Source organism: Silene latifolia, chromosome X (genome assembly GCF_048544455.1).
Source record: "Silene latifolia isolate original U9 population chromosome X, ASM4854445v1, whole genome shotgun sequence".
Taxonomy (NCBI): domain Eukaryota; kingdom Viridiplantae; phylum Streptophyta; class Magnoliopsida; order Caryophyllales; family Caryophyllaceae; genus Silene; species Silene latifolia.
Window position 1 is genome coordinate 211,966,294 of NC_133537.1, and position 18,884 is coordinate 211,985,177.

An 18,884-nucleotide genomic window follows, 5' to 3' on the forward strand; every position below is an offset into this window, starting at 1 on the left:
ATATCCATGGACTTCCCCAAACCAAAATAGACATTATTTCTAATGTCAGGAATTTCGGGGGAGTTTATGCACATGGAATGCAATGCATGAAACTAAAGATTATCATTTTGGATTTTACAAGTCGGGAACAATAATAAAGAACACCTTAATGAAGCCAAGGTGTTAGTCCTCCAATGTTGCTAGGACTCCACAAAATGATCAAAACAAATATGGTATAACAAAGTATGAAAACATCAAATTCTTTTCATGAAAATTAAAGAGAGAAGGGATAAAGGAAACTTCACTTAAGCCTTGATGGATGCCTCTTGCCCGTTCCATCAAGCTATGCAGAGATCTCTAGAGATCGCCATCATTCCACTCTAAGTCGCTATCCGAAGCTTCTTTGGATGCATCACTCGTATTGAAGTCCATGAACTCATCTCCCTCACTATTGAGCTCCACCGTATCTCCACCACAAGATTTATCACTCCCTCCGCCTTCTTGCCCATCTGCTCCTTCATTGGCCCTTGCCGAGTTTGGGAAGAGAATGTCCATTTGGGCCCAAGAGGGAAACATTCCCTCCTCGCTAACCCTCCCTTGTTGAACCAAATGGTGGAATTGTGGGTATAGAGCATAGTAGCTATCCACGGCGGCTTCATATTGACGGAGATGCATGTCTTGGAGAATCCCCGTCACAAAATCGTCTCGAGGAAGGATGAAGGGGTTAGGGTGATTGTATGGTTGGTATTGAAAAGGCTAGGGAGGTATCTTGATCTTTTCATTTTGTTGTTGTGGCTCATGTTGTTGTTGTTGGGTTTGTGGGGGTGCTTGATTTTCTTGGTTCGGATATGTGGGGATGAGGTATGACGGGATTGGGGATAGAGGGTCCCTCCTTGGTGAAATTCTCGGAAACCGTTCTTTGGCAAGTAGAGAGGATTGCTCCCTTTTGTTATCCATTTGATTTTCTTTTCAAGACCCTCGTGGGTTATCCAATGATGTTGCACAAGAATTAGCTCCTCATTTATCCTTGTATTTCCCGGAAGAGGAGTGTACTCGTTGTTCTCATTGAACCTTGGATTGAACTGTTTTGCGAGTCTTGTAATGAGTCCTCCATTGACGATATGCTTCATCCCATCGTCGTCCCCATTTCGAAACTTAGCCCATTTCTCAAGGAGTACAAGTGGTGCATTGAAATGATATCCACTTCTTCCTTAGATCTCAAGATATGATTCTATGAATAAGAGATCAAGCTCATTCACAATTACCGGGTCTCGGCGTGCGAGGATAGTTCCGGATAAAAACCGGTAAGTGAGCCTTAGAATAGGGTTTTGGATGTGAAATGCCAAACATTCCTTGATATACAAAAAGTCCCGACCGGTCATGGCTCTCCACAATGGTGCCACACTATACTTCTTTGGTCTTGATGTTCGGGTAGGCGAAACATCCAAACCGGGCACATTTGCAAACTCAACAAAAGTCATCATCCTTGTTACATTCTCCAATCTAAACTCTATGCAAATCGTTTTGTTCAAAATTGTGATCTTTAAGAAACTTAAGAACTCAAGAACAAGAGGTCGGTAGGTTTGCTCATGTAAGTGAAACAAGGTAGAAAGACCGAACAACTCAAAAAGGGCTTTCGTTTGATGGTATATTCCAAGCTTTCTTAATGTTTTATGGCATAGAAATTTGGTAGGAAGAATATTCTTACCAAGTAGTCGGTGAAAGACAAGCCTCTAAACATCGTTCACAAACTCTATGTTGGAAAAATCGTCAAGCTTGGTGAGATCCACAATCTCTTCATGTTCCTTTCTTAAAGTGTTGATGTGAGAAGTAGATGAGCTTCCTCTCACTCTTGGTCTTCTTCTTTCCCTAAATAAAGATCCTCTTGGTCCCATTATTTGATTGTAGATTTGGAATTTGATTTGTTGAAATATGGAGATGCTCTTTGTGAATTAGATCTTGCTTTTGAATCTTTTTGAAACCCTAGAATTTGGGGGTTTTTGTTTTTGTGGAGTGAATGAGTGCTTGAGACATGTTTTGGAGTCATAAGAGATGGGGTTTTTCTACTGTAGGTGGAAGGAATGATGAGGTGTCACAAATTGTGTGGTGGGGGAGAAATTAGATTGCGAAAATCGGGAATAAAATACGCAGGGAGACGGGAGGATTCGTCATCGGGACGCTCGGATTTCTGGGTACTGGGACGAGCGGATTCTCTAGGAGACGCTCGAATTCTCTTACAGAGAGAAATTCCAGATTTTGAAGTAGCCAGGACGAGCGTATACAGGTCGGGACGAGCGTCTTGCAATAGTAGGACGAGCGGCTTCTCTGGGAGATGCTCGGATTTTCTTACAGCGAGAAATCGCAGAAATTATTGCTAACGAGACGAGCGGATTCCCAATGTGACGGGCGTCCAGAACAAGACGAGCAGATTAGCACTTGAGACGCTCGGATTTTGGGTCAGAACAAAACAGCTGCTTGTCAGCTCTCGTAGGACGAGCGGATTCCCTGTGCGACGCTCGGATTTCCTGCTTGGACGAGCGTCTTCCTCTCGGGACGCTCGGGTTCCTCCTGCCTTTCTTTCACTTGGATAGAAATGTTTCCCCACACTTGAAAATTAGTTCCTTCATTCATCAAAATGATTAGTGACCCTCCCTCACTTTACTCTCATGGAAAGAATCATGTTTATGATAGAAATACAATAAAATTAGAAGTACAAGTAAGAAGGGCTAGTATATTTACAAGTGGTGGTTTAGGGAGGACTCCACCAAACTCTCCTTTTGATGATATCTTCAAGAATGAGGAGGCCCGAGGTAGGTGACCTCGACCTCTCCAATGAATGCCCCCTCATAAAATGGCTTCAATCTTTGGCCATTGACCTTGAATTTGCTTCCATCTTCCGATTTGATCTCCAAGTCTCCATACCTCCCTACCTCGGTGATCACATAAGGACCCAACCACCTAGAGTTCAACTTCCTGGGAATGAGTCGATATCGGGAAATAAATAGAAGGACTTTATCTCCTTTGTGCAAGGCTTTTTGCTTGATTCTCTTGTCATGAAGCAACTTTGTCCTTTCCGTGTAGATCTTGGCATTCTCATAAGATTGTAGTCGAAATTCTTCCAACTCTTTGATTTGAATCATCCTCCTTTGACCACTTAATTTGAGATCAAGGTTGAGAGCTATGATTGCCCAAAAGGCTTTGTATTCTAACTCAATTGGCAAGTGGCATGCTTTCTCATAGACAAGTTTGTAAGGGGAAGCTCCTATGGGAGTCTTATAGGCCGTCCTATAAGCCCAAAGAGCGTCATCAAGCTTCATGCTCCAATCTTTACGAGTCTTATTTACAGCTTTCTCAAGAATTTTCTTGATCTCTCTATTTGAAACTTCAACTTGAACGCTTGTTTAAGGATGATATCCTAAGCCGGTTCTATATTGAACACCATATTTGGTCAAAAGGGATGTGAGCTTCTTTTCGTGAAAATGGGTTCCTCCATCACTTATGATTGCTCTAGGGACTCCGAATCTTGGGAAGATTATTTTCTTAAAGAGCTTAGTGACCGTTTTTGCATCATCGGTTGGGTTGGCAATTGCCTCTACCCATTTTGAGACATAGTCTATGGCCACAAGGATATATTTGTTTCCTTTGGATGTCACGAATGGCCCTTGGTAGTCGATCCCCCAAACGTCGAAGATCTCCACCTCTAGTATGCCCCTTTGTGGCATTTCATTCCTCCAAGAGATATTCTTCGTCCTTTGACAAGCATCACAATGAAGGATGAATTCCCTTGCATCTTGGAACATCGTAGGCCAATAGAAGCCCGATTGAAGAATTTTTGCAATAGTTCTCCTTGCTCCATGGTGTCCACCGTAAGGTGATGAGTGGCATCCTTCCAAAACTCCTTGAATTACCCATTGAGGGATGCACCTTCGGTAGAGCCCATCACTACACTCCTTGTAAAGATTTGGGTCATACCAAAAATACCTCTTTACTTCGAATAAGAACCTCTTCCTTTGGTTGTAGTTTAAGTTTGGAGGGAGTACTCTTCCAACAATATAGTTGGCATAATCTGCAAACCATGGGGTGATATGTCTCTCAAGTTGTGTTTGAATAGCCATCAAGATATCATCGGGGAAAGAGTCATTGATCGGTGTTTCTCCTTCTTCATCATGAAACCGGATCCTTGACAAGTGGTCCGCCACGACATTCTCGGCACCTTTCTTATCTCTTATTTCCAAATCGAATTCTTGAAGAAGCAAAATCCATCTCAACAACCTTGGTTTTGCCTCTTTCTTTATCAAGAGATGTCAAAGGGCACGGTGATCCGAAAAGACAATCACTTTGGATCCAAGTAAGTAGGAACAGAATTTGTCCAGAGCATAGACAATGGCAAGAAGCTCCTTCTCGGTGGTATCATAGTTCACTTGGAAAATGTAATTGGGCATCTTTACCCGTTGGCCAAGAACTGCTCCAACGGCGTAGTTACTAGCATCACACATAATCTCGAATGGTAGTTCCCAATTTGGTGGTTGAATAATCGGTGCCGAGATTAGTGCTTCCTTGACTCTATTAAAGGCTTCAACACACTCATTAGTGAAATGGAATTGGGCTTCTTTAAGTAAGAGTTGAGTGAGGGGTTTCGCAATTTTTGAAAAATCTTTTATGAAACGGCGATAGAAACCCGCGTGACCGAGAAAACTTCTCACCCCTCTAACATTCACGAGAGGTGGGAGTTTCTCTATCCCCGCAACCTTAGCTTTATCGTCCTCGATGCCCTTTTCCGAGATTAAATGACCCAAAACAATTCTTTCGTTGACCATGAACTGACACTTTTCCCAATTTAAAACGAGACTAACATCTTCACATTTTTGCAATAGAAGATAAAGATTATGCAAGCATGAGTCAAAGTCTTTTCCATAAACGCTAAAATCATCCATAAAAACCTCCATTATGGTCTCTAGGTAATCGGAGAAGACACTCATCATGCATCTTTGAAAATTAGCGGGGGCATTACACAAGCCAAAAAGCATCCTCCTATATTCAAAAGTACCATAAGGGCATGTGAAGGTGGTCTTGTGTTGGTCATCCGAGTATATAGGGATTTGAAAGAATCCCGAATACCCGTCAAGGTAGCAAAACAACTTGTTGGAGGCTAGCCTCTCAAGCATTTGGTCAATGAATGGTAGGGGGAAATGATCTTTTCTTGTTGCGGAAGTTCAATTTTCGATAGTCAATACACATACGCCAACCGGTCATCTTCCTTGTGGGTATTAGCTCATTCTTTTCATTTGTCACTAGCGTGGTACCTCCTTTCTTAGGTACCACTTGAACGGGGCTAACCCACAAAGAGTCCGATATGGTATATATGATTCCCGCATCAAGTAATTTCATAACCTCTCCTTTAACAACTTCTTGCATGTGGGGGTTTAATCTCCTTTGAGATTGGATGGTGGGTCTATGGTCCTCCTCTAGATGAATTCTACGCATACAAAAATTGGGACTTATCCCCTTAAGGTCATCTAGACTATAACCTGTAGCCTTTTCATGTTATTTCAACACATCAAGCATTTTTCCTAATTAGTTTCCATCAAGTTTGTCATTAACAATCACGGGTTTGGTCTTATATTCATCAAGATAAGCATATTTCAAATTTGGGGGAAGGGGTTTTAAAGTTGGAACTTGTACCTCGCTTTCATCCATTGAAGGTTCATTGAGAACTTGCTCCATTTCCATTAGGCACTCCATTCTCATGGCATATTCAACTTGTTCTTCAAGCTCACTAATCTCATCATACTCAAATTCCATGACAAATTCTTCTTGCTCTTCGGTTTGTATGATGTCCTCTATGATTGCTTGCTCTTGTTCCATAGGTTGATATGCTTCCACAAGGATGTTATGTACTAATTTGGATTGCTCATGAGTAAGTTCTTTGTTAGCTAGAGCGGCCTCAAGAAGATCTACCTCCAACTCCCAATGCATATTTTTGGCCTCACTTGCTTCCAAGGCTTCCAATGCTTGCATGAGGTCTTTGAAGAAACGTATACTCAAGTGGTCCTCCACAAAACAATCTATGATATCCATCTTGCAAAATATCGAACAACTTGAAAATAATTAGAACAAACCTTGAGTAGTTTTACTTCCATAAGGCAAAGAAAGACACAACTAATAATAATCATAGAAAATCAAATCAAATTAACACCGTCCCCGGCAACGGTGCCATTTTTGGTCGGTCCGCTTTGAGCTTAGATTTCGGTTACTTGTCGTTAGGTGCACCTAGACCAAAACAATATTTATAACTTCACAAACAACTCCACCACTAGTAAAGAGGCAAGTAAAGGTCGGATCCTAAGGGACGGGTATTGATGTAGGATTTTCGATTGCAAGTAGTGGTGTCTAGGGGTGTCACAATTTGGGTTGAGATAAGAAGATCACTAAACTAAATAACAATAAAAGTAAACAAGCAACATGACTAAAATGAGATGTAAACAATTGATTAAAAGCACTAGGGTGTCATGGGTTCATAGGGGATTCATGGGAATTGATCATATAAACATATTCTCAAATTATAAGAAAGCAATTATTGTTGTGATAGGATCGAGTTGGTTTATATCTTACAATCCTAGAGAGGTTTGGGTCCCGGAGCCGAATCGATTAGATTGTACAACACCTACAAGTCGACTTAATCCTCCCTACTCAACTATATGCATGGTCTAATGAGACTCGAGTTGGTTTATGTCTTACAAGTCTCATTGAAACGGTAAGTGATGGGTAAAAAATGCAAGGATTCATAGGCTCGCATTTCATCAAACACAACATGTGCATAAGTTGAGATCACAACAAGCAAGGAAATAAATTATGTGAACATATTAGATTAAGCATCAATCATCCCCCATGTTGGTTTCCCCTAATTCCCCATTAACCCTAGTTAAAGAAACTACTCACTCATTATCAAGTTTGACATGTTAACAAGGTTGTCAATCATATTAACAAAGCAAAACATGATGAATAAATGAAGATGACTAACAATAATTAAAAAGGGCTTAAGAGAATTATACCTAATGATGATTCCAAAATAATAATGCAAAGAATAATAGAAGTACTTGATGATTGATGGAAGGTTGTCAATCTCCCAATAAACCCAAATAATCTTCAATTACCCAAAATAAAGGATGAACAATAGAGAAATTAAGGAAATGAGATTTTTATTAATACTTGATGAGAAGTTGATTACAAGATTAAAGAGAGATAAAAATAATATAAACTATACTAAAGATTGATAAGAAGAACATGATAATCTAATTAGACTAATGGGGTATTTATAGTGGGGATTAGGTGCACAAATTAGGGTTACTAAGGGCTTAAATGACGATTAAGTCCTTGAGGAATCGCTCCTCCCAAGAAAAGATGCGGGTCTCCTTTTAGCTAGTCTTCCAAAAATATGCGCATCACAAATGAAGAAAGAAGGGGACGTGTTGCTCTGGAGGACAATCCGAGCGTCCAAAAGGTCGGGACGAGCGGATTGTGTAGGGCTTGGACGAGCGGCATGTGGAGCTTCTGGACGGGTGTCCCGATAGGTGAGACGCTCGGATCTTTGCCATTTCTTCTTTTCTTCTTCCAACAATCCTCGGGGATTTAGTCGGGGATGCAAGGATCTTCTCCATCATTGCCCATCTACTACATTATCTACAAAGGCCTTCTAGTCCTGTCTTTTCTTTCACGCTTGGTCATTAGATTCGATCAATTTTCCTCTATTTTTCCATGAAAATGCAAGGTTTAGACTCCTTTCCTACCAAGGAAAGAAAACCATAAAGAATATGCAAAACAAAGGACTAAAGATAGTAAATGACCCAAATATGCACTAAAAAGCATAGGAACGAGGCTAATTCGGGGACTAAATATGCTCAAATATTGATCACATCAGACGGGCAATAGGTAGTTTAGTCTACGGACGGAGAGACGGCAAATCTTGCTATGCAAGACAAAGGACTTAGCTTCTTTGATGAGCCACTCATATTTGTTGTCAAGATTGTCATTCTTGACCCAATGGAATTTGTTGATCATAATGCTCATATCAAGGAGGTTGCTCCCTTTAACCGGTTTGTATGTGTTATCTTTGTTGAAATTTGGGTTAAAGTGCATAGCTAGCCTTGTTACTAAGCCGCCGTTTACAATTAAGGCCGCTCCGTCTTTCCCATTATCAATCTCAAGGCACCGATCAAGCAAAAGTTGAAGAATGTTGTAGTTTTTGGTGAACTTTCCATTGATATTCATGTAGGACTCAAGGTAGACAAAATCAAGTTCGGTGAAGTGATTGGTGCCTTTGCAAGCAATCAAGGTATTGCCCACAAACTTGTGCCATACTCTTATGCACGGATGATGAACATATAAAGCATGACACTCCCGGAAAGTGTCAATTTTCCGACCAGTAATGGCTTTCCAAAGGGGTGCGGCATCATATTTTAAAGGCTTCTTCTTATAATGTTGATATTGTAAAAGACCAAACACATTACCAAACTCACTCAAAGTCATGTTTCTACTCTTGTTCTCAAGACGGAATTCAACATAATGTCGAGTCTCTATCTTAGAAACCTTCAAGGAACTTATAAACTCCATGTTTAATGAAGGGTAGGTCAATTATTCCATTTCAAAGAGGGCTAACAACCTCATGGACTCGAAAAATGTTCTAGTTCGCTCAAGCACACCCAATTTTTCCAAAGTGTCTTGACATATAAACTTGGTAGCCACAATAGTCTTTCTAGTAAAGGATAAGAATGCATTCCTAGGAGCATCGGTTAAGAAAGTTACCTCCGGAAATTTGGCAATTGTTCTATAACCAGAGTAGGTGTGGTAGCTTCCTCAATAGGAGTTGTGATTTCTTGGATTTCCACCCTTGGTTGTGTCACTACCAAAGCCTTAGATGCAAGAAGAGCTTGTTGTCTCTTTGGTAAATTTGGAGTCTTTGGTGCCTTGGTTCCGTCTTTGATCCTTCCCATTGTGTTCTCCTTCTCAAATTGGTATCAACAAACCAAGATTTTGCTTGAATGTTCCTTGCTTTCTCAAACATCAATCAATTCCTCAATCAATTTAGGATTTTCGAATTTTTGCCCAAACCCTAGAAAATTGATTCAATTTGTGAGGAATTTGATATTTAGATGGTTATTTGTTGATAAAGGAGTGATTTAATCTTGTTTTAAGCAAGTTTTGTTTGAATGGTGGTGAATTTTGTTGAGAAATTGGTGTTTTTGAATGATGGGATTGAGGGTTTTAGTGGAAGAAAAGGTGTGTGTTTGTGTTTGTAGAAGATAGAAATGAATTAGGAATAAGGAAAGGAAGTCCCGTGTTTTGCTTAAGTAGCAGCAAGGGACGCTCGTATCCTTCAGGGGACGCGCGGATCAGCTTACAGGATTTTCAGAAATTGCAAACCTGGGCCTGGACGCGCGGATCACTTTCAGCTCGAGCGGATTTCTGAGGAGACGCTCGGATTTCCTTACAACGTGAAATTCACATACTTGATGCATACCAGGACGCGCGGATTGACGCTAAGACGAGCGTCCTAAAGATGGGGACGAGCGTCATGAGGATGATCTGCTCAGATTTTCTTACAGGGTGTTTTCTTCAATTCAAACTTTCTAAGGACCCGCGTCCTAAGGCCATGACGCTCGGATGCAAGCTGGGGACGCTCGGATTCCCTTGGGGATGCTCGCATCCTTTCCAGCTCCCACGAGCACAGGTCCGCTCGTGGGGATCCTTTTTCCCATGTCGTTCTTCCTTCTTTTCCTTTGTCTAAATGTTGTGGGTGCACTACAAAGGCTTAGTTAGCCCAGGCATTTGCTATCCCCACAATTGGTAAAACACTAGACATCAAAACACGTTAAAATACCTCCCTCACTTGCTCTCATGTCAAAAATCTTGATGAAAGCACAAAAATGCAAATCCAAAAATGCAATAAAGGAAATAAAATGCAAGTTAAGGGGTTATAATATTTACAAATGGTGGTTTTTGGAGGACTCCACCAAACTCTCAATCTTGGATGAGATGTCAAAGGGGCAAAGCCAAGGTGTTGTTGATGTTGCTAAACACCTTATAGAAGTAGTCGAAGGCTTGCTCATTTTCATGATAGAAGTCTTGGGAAGACCTTTGCACATTGTTCTCTTCATTGTTTCATTCAAAGTCATAGTGATGTCAAGGATCAACAAAGCCTTGGTCTAAGTTTATAGCATTTCCAATACAAGTATTGACCAATCTTCAAATTCATCGTCCCATAGACCGCAAACTTCACTAACTTGTTCCCCAATGATGTCATGAGTTGACAAGGGCAACTCCTCTTTCTTGTTCTCTTGGCCAATGAGGCCTTCTTCATTAATTGTTATGATAGGTGAGCTATTCAAGCTCTCATTGTTGTTGAAAATTCCTTGCTCTCCGAATAGAGCTACTTGAAGGACATCCACTTTCTTCTTCCATATGGGTGGTGTTTCTTTACCCATGGCTTGATCTTTGCATAGAGATTCTAACTTCTTCCTATCACTTTCTCGGCTATAATGATCGACCATGAAACATTGCTCATGTAGTCGGGGAGCTCTCATTGTTTTGTCAAGATTGAAAGTGATTGTCTCATCCCCTACTTCAAGTGTGAGCTGTCCATGTTTCACATCGATTACCGCTCCGGCGGTATGCAAGAAAGGTCTTCCTAAAATGATAGGAATGTTGGAATCCTCTTCCATGTCTACAATGACAAAGTCTACCGGGATGAAGAATTTGCCAATTCTCACGGGCCCATCATTCCATACCCCTAAAGGTACCTTTGTTGATCGATCCGCCATTTGATGAGTGATGTTGGTGCATTTGAGCTCTCCCATTCCTAGCCTCTTACATATCGAGTATGTCATGACACTTACACTTGCTCCAAGGTTACATAATGCTTTATTGATTGTAGTGTCGCCAATGGTACACGGAATAGAAAAACTTCCCGGATCATTGAGCTTTAGAGGGGAACTCCCTTAAAGAATAGCACTACTCACTTAGGTAAAGGCAATAGTCTCAAACTTTCGGATGGATTTCTTCTTGGTAAGAATATCTTTCATGTACTTTGCAAAAGCCGGAACATGATTGATCAATTCCGTGAATGGGATTGAGACTTCTAAGTTCTTCACAATTTCCATGAACTTTCAAAGTTGGTCATCAAGCATAGGCTTAGCTTGGCGACTTGGGAATGGAAGTCTAATCACAATAGGTTCTTTTTCCTTAGCCTTCTTTTCATTCTTCTTCTTTGAAATTTCATTGGTGGTAGGATCTACCTCCTTAGAGTTCTCCATAATTGTTTGCTTGTCACTAACATCCACGATATCTTCATCAATTGGCCTCTTTGGCCCCTCATATCTTGTACCACTTCTCAAATGGATGGCACTAACCGTCTCATGTATTGGGGGATTACCTTGAGGCGGTAATTGCCCCTTTTGTCTTTTAGAGCTAGAAGATGCTAATTGAGTCATTTGAGTTTCTAACATTTTGGTGTGGGCAAGAATGTTTTTTATGGTGATCTCTTTAGCTTGGCTATCCTTTTGCATTTGGGTGAAAAATTCTTGTTGGTTCTTTTGCATTTGGAGGACCGCTTTTTGAACATCAAAGCTTTGGTCATTTGATTGGTTGTAGGAAGGTTGATGTTGGTAACCTTGGCTTTGGTTGAAAAAGGGTCTTTGACCTCGGTTTCTCATTGGAGGTGGGGTGTATGTTTGTTGGGGGTTTTTGACGTTTTGGCTTTTGTATGAAAGATTTGGATGGAATTTGGTGTTCTCATTATAGTAATTGGAATAAGGGGTGCCACTCTTGTATGCTTGGAAAGCATTAACTTGTTCATTTGTTCCCCTACATTCATTTTGATCATATCCCAAGGTTCCACAACTTTCACATACTCCACTTGGAATTAAGGATGGTGCCACCATAGCATTGACATGTTGTTTGGGTGATTTGGAAGCTTCATTAAGCTTAGCCATGACTTTCTCAAACTTCAAATTGATGGTGTCGATATGAGCATTTAGTTGAGCACCCAATTGAGTGATGAAATCTACCTCATGCTTTCCTCTTCTTGTGGCCTTTCGAGGCTTACTATATTGGGAATTATAAACTGCCATCTCTTCGATTTTGGCCCATGTTTGATTGTCATCAACTTTGCTAAACATCCCATTGGATCCCATCTTGAGAACATTGCGGGAATCTTCATATAAACTGTTCCAAAATTGTTTCACAAGGAACCACTCACAAAAGACCATGGTGTGGACAAGAACGACAAGTGTCCTTAAATATCTCCCATGCTTCATATAACGATTCCTCATCCCTCTGCTTGAACCTGGTGATTTGGGCTCTCAACATATTAGTCTTCTCTGGGGGTAGAATTTCTTGTAGAAGGAAAGTGCTAACTTCTTCCATGAATCAATACCAAGGGTAGCCTTGTCTAGGCTCTTTAACCATTGCTTTGCGGTACCGATTAAAGAAAAAGGAAACAATACCCATCGGATTTGGTCTTGAGTAACTCCGGTTTAAGAGATTGCATCACAATAGTCACAAAACATCTCCATATGTGAGTGAGGGCCTTCATTAGGCATCCCTCCGAATTGACTTCTCTCAACTAATTGTATGAATGCGGATTTGGCAATGAAGTTACTGGTTAAATGTGGTGGTGTAGGAGTACCGTTTGGTAGGTTCTCCTCGGTTGATACGGAATGTGATCAAAATTTAGGCATTGTAGGTTTATTTTGTGATGGGTTTAGAATTGGGTTATCCTCTCCTTCTATTGCAAAAGGGTTGACAAACTCAATGTTATTTGGTTGAATGTCGACAATCTCACCAACACCTACAACTCTTGAAGTACCTAGCAACTCTTCTATTGTTGTTTAAGGTCCTTTCAATCTCAATATCAATAGGTAATAAATTACCTTGTGATCTCCTAGTCATTAAAAATATCAAACAACTCGAAAACAATTAGAACAACCTTGAGGAGATTGACTTTCCCAAGGTAAAGAAAGACACAACTAAAAACAATTAACGAAAATCAAATCAATTGAACACCGTCCCTGGCAACGACGCCATTTTTGGTGTGGCTATAACTCGTCGTCAAAAGCTACCAACCAAAACAATATTTATAACTTCACAAATTACTCTTAGTAAAGAGGTAAGTAAAGGTCGGATCCCAAGGGACGGGTATTGATGTAGGAATTTCAATTGCAAGTAGCTATGTCTTAGGGTGTCGCAAATTGGGTTTGAGATGAGATGTGGTCTAAACTAATCAACAAGATGTCAGTAAAGCAAATAAAGGGGTTGAAAACAATTGATTAAAAGCACTAGGGTGTCATGGGTTCATCGGGGATATATGGAAATAGATTATACAAACATGTTCTCAAATAGATGCAAGCACTTATTGTTATGATGGGATCGAGTTCGTGTATATCTTACAATCCCTAAGAGAATTTAGGTCCCGGAGCCGAGTCGTCTAGACTGTACAACACCTACAAGTCGACTTAGTCTCCCCCTATTCAACTCTTATGCATGGTCTAATGAGGCTCGAGTTGGTTTATATCTTACAAGCCTCGTAGAAAAGATAGGAGATGGGTAAAAAAAATGTAAGGATTCATAGGCTCGCATTTCATCAAACATAACATGTGCATAGGTTGAAATCACAACAAGAAGCAAATTAATTATGAAAACATATTAGATTAAGCATAGATCAATTCCCATGTTTGTTTCCCCTAACTTCCCATTAACCCTAGCTAAAGAACTACTCACTCATAATCAAGTTTAGCATGCTAATAAGGTTGTCAATCATACTAACAAAGCAAAACATGATGAATAAATGATGTGATTAACAATAATTAAACAAGGGTAAAAAGGAATTATACCTATGAAGATGGTCCAAATAATAAAGCAAAGAATAATAGAAGTACTTGATGATTGATGGAAGGTTGTCAATCCACCAATAAACCCCAATAATCTTCTAATTACCCAAATAAAACCAAGAACAATTGAGAGAATTAAGGAAAGATTAAGATGTAATTAATATTGAAATGTGTATTATAACTAAATTAAGAGACGATTAAATCTTGATTAAGATGATAATCTAGGTAGTACAAAAGCGATATTTATACTAAAATTAAGTACAAAGATTAGGGTTACTAAGGGCTTAAATGACTATTAAGACCCTAAGAGAAGCTTGAGGAAATGGAACTCCCGAGGGACATGTGCGGATCATGCTGTAACTCCCACCAAGATCCGCTCGTCCTCACCTGAAGCACGGGTTGTCCTGCAAGGAGATCCGCTCGGACTGGCAGTCGGGACGCTCAGATCGAGCTCTGGTACGCTCGAATTATGCTCAGGGACGCTCGGATTGTTACTCTGATCCACTCGTCCTGAGCTTGGGCCGCTCGGATCGTTGGACAAGATTCTTCTCTTGTTGGCTCCTTATTAATCCGCGGGATTGTGCCAGGGACGCAAGGATCTTTTCATCATTGCCCATTTCACTCTATTTATTTGCTTAGGCCTCTAGTTTCGGTCTCCTCTTCGATGCTTGGTCATTAGATGTAATCCATTTAGCTCCATTTCGCTCCATAAATGCAAAGTTATCGATCCTCTCCTACCAAGGACACAAAACCTCAAAGAATCTGCAAAATGGGTAACTAATGGTAAGAAATGACCCTAATATATGCTAGAAAGCATGGGAACGAGGTTAATTCGGGGACTAAAAGTGCTCAAATATGAGTCACATCATATAGATACTAGGTGGCTTGCATCTCACCCCTAGTGCTCAATAGGACCGAAACACTCTTACCATCCAAACAATCAAAAGGTATCATTCTCACGGTAAATGGCATATGTAAGACTCATAACTATGCAAGACTTTTACTCTCTAAAACTCTGTTCCTCCTGGTAGAACGATGATAAAATATATGGTCCTAGTCTAAATCTAGCCAGACTCTCGGGAGGTTTCGACAAGCGATAAACGTTTCACATCCAAGACTCGATCGACAGAACGGAAGTCAAGTACCTCGAATTTGGTAGAACGGCACGAAAGAGGCAAAAAAAGCATGAGTTAACCAACACTTGGCAGAACGGCACAAGTAAGGCATAAGGATAGTCAAGCTAGTATGCTACAGAATATGACACCACCATACGTAGACACCCAAGAACCATACTAGATCGTTACCTTCTCAGTATACCATAAACATCTCAGACCTAAGACCTATGCAACAGAACAGAAGCCCGGTATACCAAATTCATCAGACCAGCACGAAAAAGGTGGGCAAAGAGTGAGATAAACCCGCAGTTTCAAGAACAGCACAAGTGAGGTATAATTGTAAGTCAAGCAAAAGTATAGTATATTGGCAATTTCACATGGATACGGCTCATCCAATTATTCAAGTAAACTAAATCACCCATAATGGAAATACGATAAATAAATGAGAATGAATTAATTAAAATTCATATTATGAAAAAAATTAGATATTTCATATGATTTTACCGTAATTTAAATAATAAATTCCACATTAACATGAAATATTAAGAGCGTAGAAATAGCCAATAAGAGATGAATTACTTCATATAAAATTTGGAGCAAGACGCATATAATCCAAATACGAATCATGTAAAATATAGATAAATAAACAATTAGTAACGAATTACGATTCATGTGAGAAACTTAGAAATAACGATAAATAATGAATTACATTATATAAAACACGAGACAAAATTTAGTTCATTCAAACACGAATACATGGCGCCAAACAAGTAATACATACATGCTCCAAGTCGACCCATATACGGCTCAAAACTACCCCACAAAAAACAATGGACCACCTAACCCAAGCCACCCACAGTTAGGGAAGTCTAGGCATAACCAAGGGAGGTGGTGGTGCCGGCCAAGAAGGGGGAAAGCAGGGGACTAAAATCCCAATTCAAAACAACAAGTTTAGAACTTGGCTACAACAAGATTCAACTTCACATGATTATAAATCGAGTTCTAAAAATTATAATAAGGTGAAACCGATAAAAGATGATAGCTTATCCGCTTACGGTTCTAACGGTAGGTTATAAGCCCAAAACAAATAAGAAACGATGAAGTTATAGCCATTCTACGAAAGCTGGTCAGTAACAACACGTGATTCCAGCAACTCAAAACAGTCCACTTCGTGGCCAAATTGGGACGGGTTTCTAAGCGTAAACAAGACAAAATTCGAACATGTAGGCAACCCAATACATCCATGTATATACGTATGATACGGAAGATGACAAATTAACTTAAGTTAGTAACGAACAACAACTCAAAAGACGGAGGAAAACAGCCCAACACAATATGTATAAACAATTCGTTATACCGTTTTAAGATGAAAATTTAAGCATGATACGAGACAGAATTCACCCAAACAAGTGACCCAATTCATTCATGGATATGTATACAATATAGAAGCTAACAAATTGGCTCAAACCGACAACAAAATCAGCACAAAATTCGAGTACCAAACACGGCTGTCCAGCTCCATATACACGGTTTTTGGTCATTTTGTGACCGTCTTAAAACGCAATTTCGAACAAGAAAATGGTAGTATTCACCCAAATAATTAACCCAACTCATTTACGCACTTCACCATGAACACTAAAGTACCATCTTTACTTAAAAACGTCAAGTATAACTAGTAGAAAAGTCGTCTCAAAATCAACACAACACTAACACATTCACTAAAATTCCATTTATAAAATATAAGAATGAAGCACAACACATAAATACACCATACTAACAAATAAATTGACATAATAATGAGTAACCCATCACCGTTACCTTTTGTTCTTCACAATTCCGACTCAAAAGTACTCGGGGTTGTCCAAAATAACACCTACATACAAAGAGGCGGTTTAGCATGAGAAAACGTGCCATAAATGGCACGGCCAGAGGGTAGGGACGATGAAAGTTAATATTTTTCTTACCTAGTAGATGGAGGGCGATGAGAGAAACAACTAGGCACAAAAAAAACTTGAATCTGACAAGAAACGAAAAAGTTATGAGTTTTTTTGTGAATTTGAAGTAATTGAAAGAAAATGGAGGTAAAGAGAAGTTGAAGAGCTTAAATGTTGGTGGAAAATGGTGGAATTAGGGTTGGAAATGAAGGGGGTAAGTGGAGGAGGATGACTAGGTAGGTTGCCTTAGTCAAACTTGGTCAACACCCGCTTTTTGAGTCGGTTGTTGCTAGAATTTACATCTCGAGTCCACTATAAACTCAAGACGGGAAAAAAATTCTTATTATCATCATTATTATTATTATTTTACTACTAAAATACATATTTTTATAGAAATTACGCTTTACAAATATAATTAATTAAATAAAGCGGTAAACATATTTTAAAGCAGTTTCGCAAAAGCGCGGGTGTTACAATAGTGACCGGTTCAAAGTTGTAGGGCGAGTTCGCGGCTTTAGCGCGTCTCTCAAGCCTTTGCATTAGCTCCTAAAAACTTCTACCCGGGTTCATTTTAATTAGACTCCCTAGGTTTATTAAGTTCATTGGTTACAGGTTCCAAAATTGTCGCTCGGATACCACTTTGTAACACCCCTATACACCAAGGTGCCTTACCAAGATCACCCTAGCACACGGAGATGCTACCATCGCGATTATCGGAGGCATAGTAATCAAAGTAGACGGTAAAGAAACGTACATTAAGTAAATAAGTTTAATGTGCGTAAAATAAAGCCAAACTGAAAGTGAAATACAACTGTTCTCAAAACTGCAAACCAACTAAGTAAACTGTCTCAACAAAACACAGCGAAAGACTAAAGACTCTGATATGTGATGACTTCATCCCCGGCTAGATCCCGCGAGTACTCCAAAGAAATAATTGCTAATCAACTGCTCACCATCCCCGAATGTATCACCACAGTTTTTAAAACATTTAAACGGGGTCAGTTACTGCATAAACAATAAAAGAAATCAACAACATTCAATTACACAATCACCTTCCTCCAAATCCATCTCCTCACCAATCATCTGACTACACACTAAAGTGTGTAGCCCTGCAAGAATACCCATCGCAACAGATATTCCTCACCACCAGTGGGGACCGCAGCCGTACAACCTAAGCCTCGCTCAACACTGTAGACCGAATAACCCATGTTCATTAATGTGCACATCCCCCTTGTGACAGAAACCACAAGGGGCAAATCAAGGGCGTGATGCCACTCTCGCAAGTGACTCCATTCAGCCGAGGGCACACCTCGCGAACCATAGATAAACAAACAATCAATCCACAATACCTATGTAAACAACACCAAGTCCAATTAACGATAACAATAATCATGCAAATCAAACAATCATGCCAATCTTATAATATTTACACAGTCAACTGAGTAGGGAAACCCTACCTGAGACGAAATCATCAACAATCAACGTGGCAGAAAAAAAAAGCTTCTCTACGAAATCACCTCCTATAATCAAAATCACATAAACACAAATATATCAAATAATACTCCCCAAAACTGCCCAAATCACCCAATTAGGGTTTAACCAACATTAACTATTGATTCGGTTGAAACTTTGTCGTCTAAGTTTACTAATCAAAATACTATTTTTTATCTTAACAAACTACTCTTAGTAGAGTGGTAAGTAAAGGTTGGATCCCAAGTGACGGGTATTGTATTGATTTATCGGCTGTAGGAAGCTATGTCTTTGGTCTCACAATTTGGGTTTGAGAGTTGCAATCTAAATTACTTAATAAAGGAAATGTCAACAAATGAAAGTAAAGCAAAACAAGCAAATTAAATGAGGGTTTGTAAATAATTGATTGAAACACTAGGGTATCATGGGTTCATTGGGAAATCATGGTGAGATCATATAAACAAGTTTCATAGATGCAAGCAAATTATTGTTGTAGTAGACTC

At 39.8% G+C, this 18,884-nt stretch overlaps 1 non-coding gene across 1 annotated transcript; it reads left to right on the plus strand.

The window, feature by feature from the left end:
• The first annotated feature begins 12,235 nt into the window (after nt 1-12,235).
• Nucleotides 12,236-12,342, plus strand: LOC141625439 (small nucleolar RNA R71). Its single transcript, XR_012535219.1, has one exon. It is a non-coding gene; the product is annotated as a small nucleolar RNA R71 (small nucleolar RNA).
• The last annotated feature ends 6,542 nt before the right edge of the window (nt 12,343-18,884 follow it).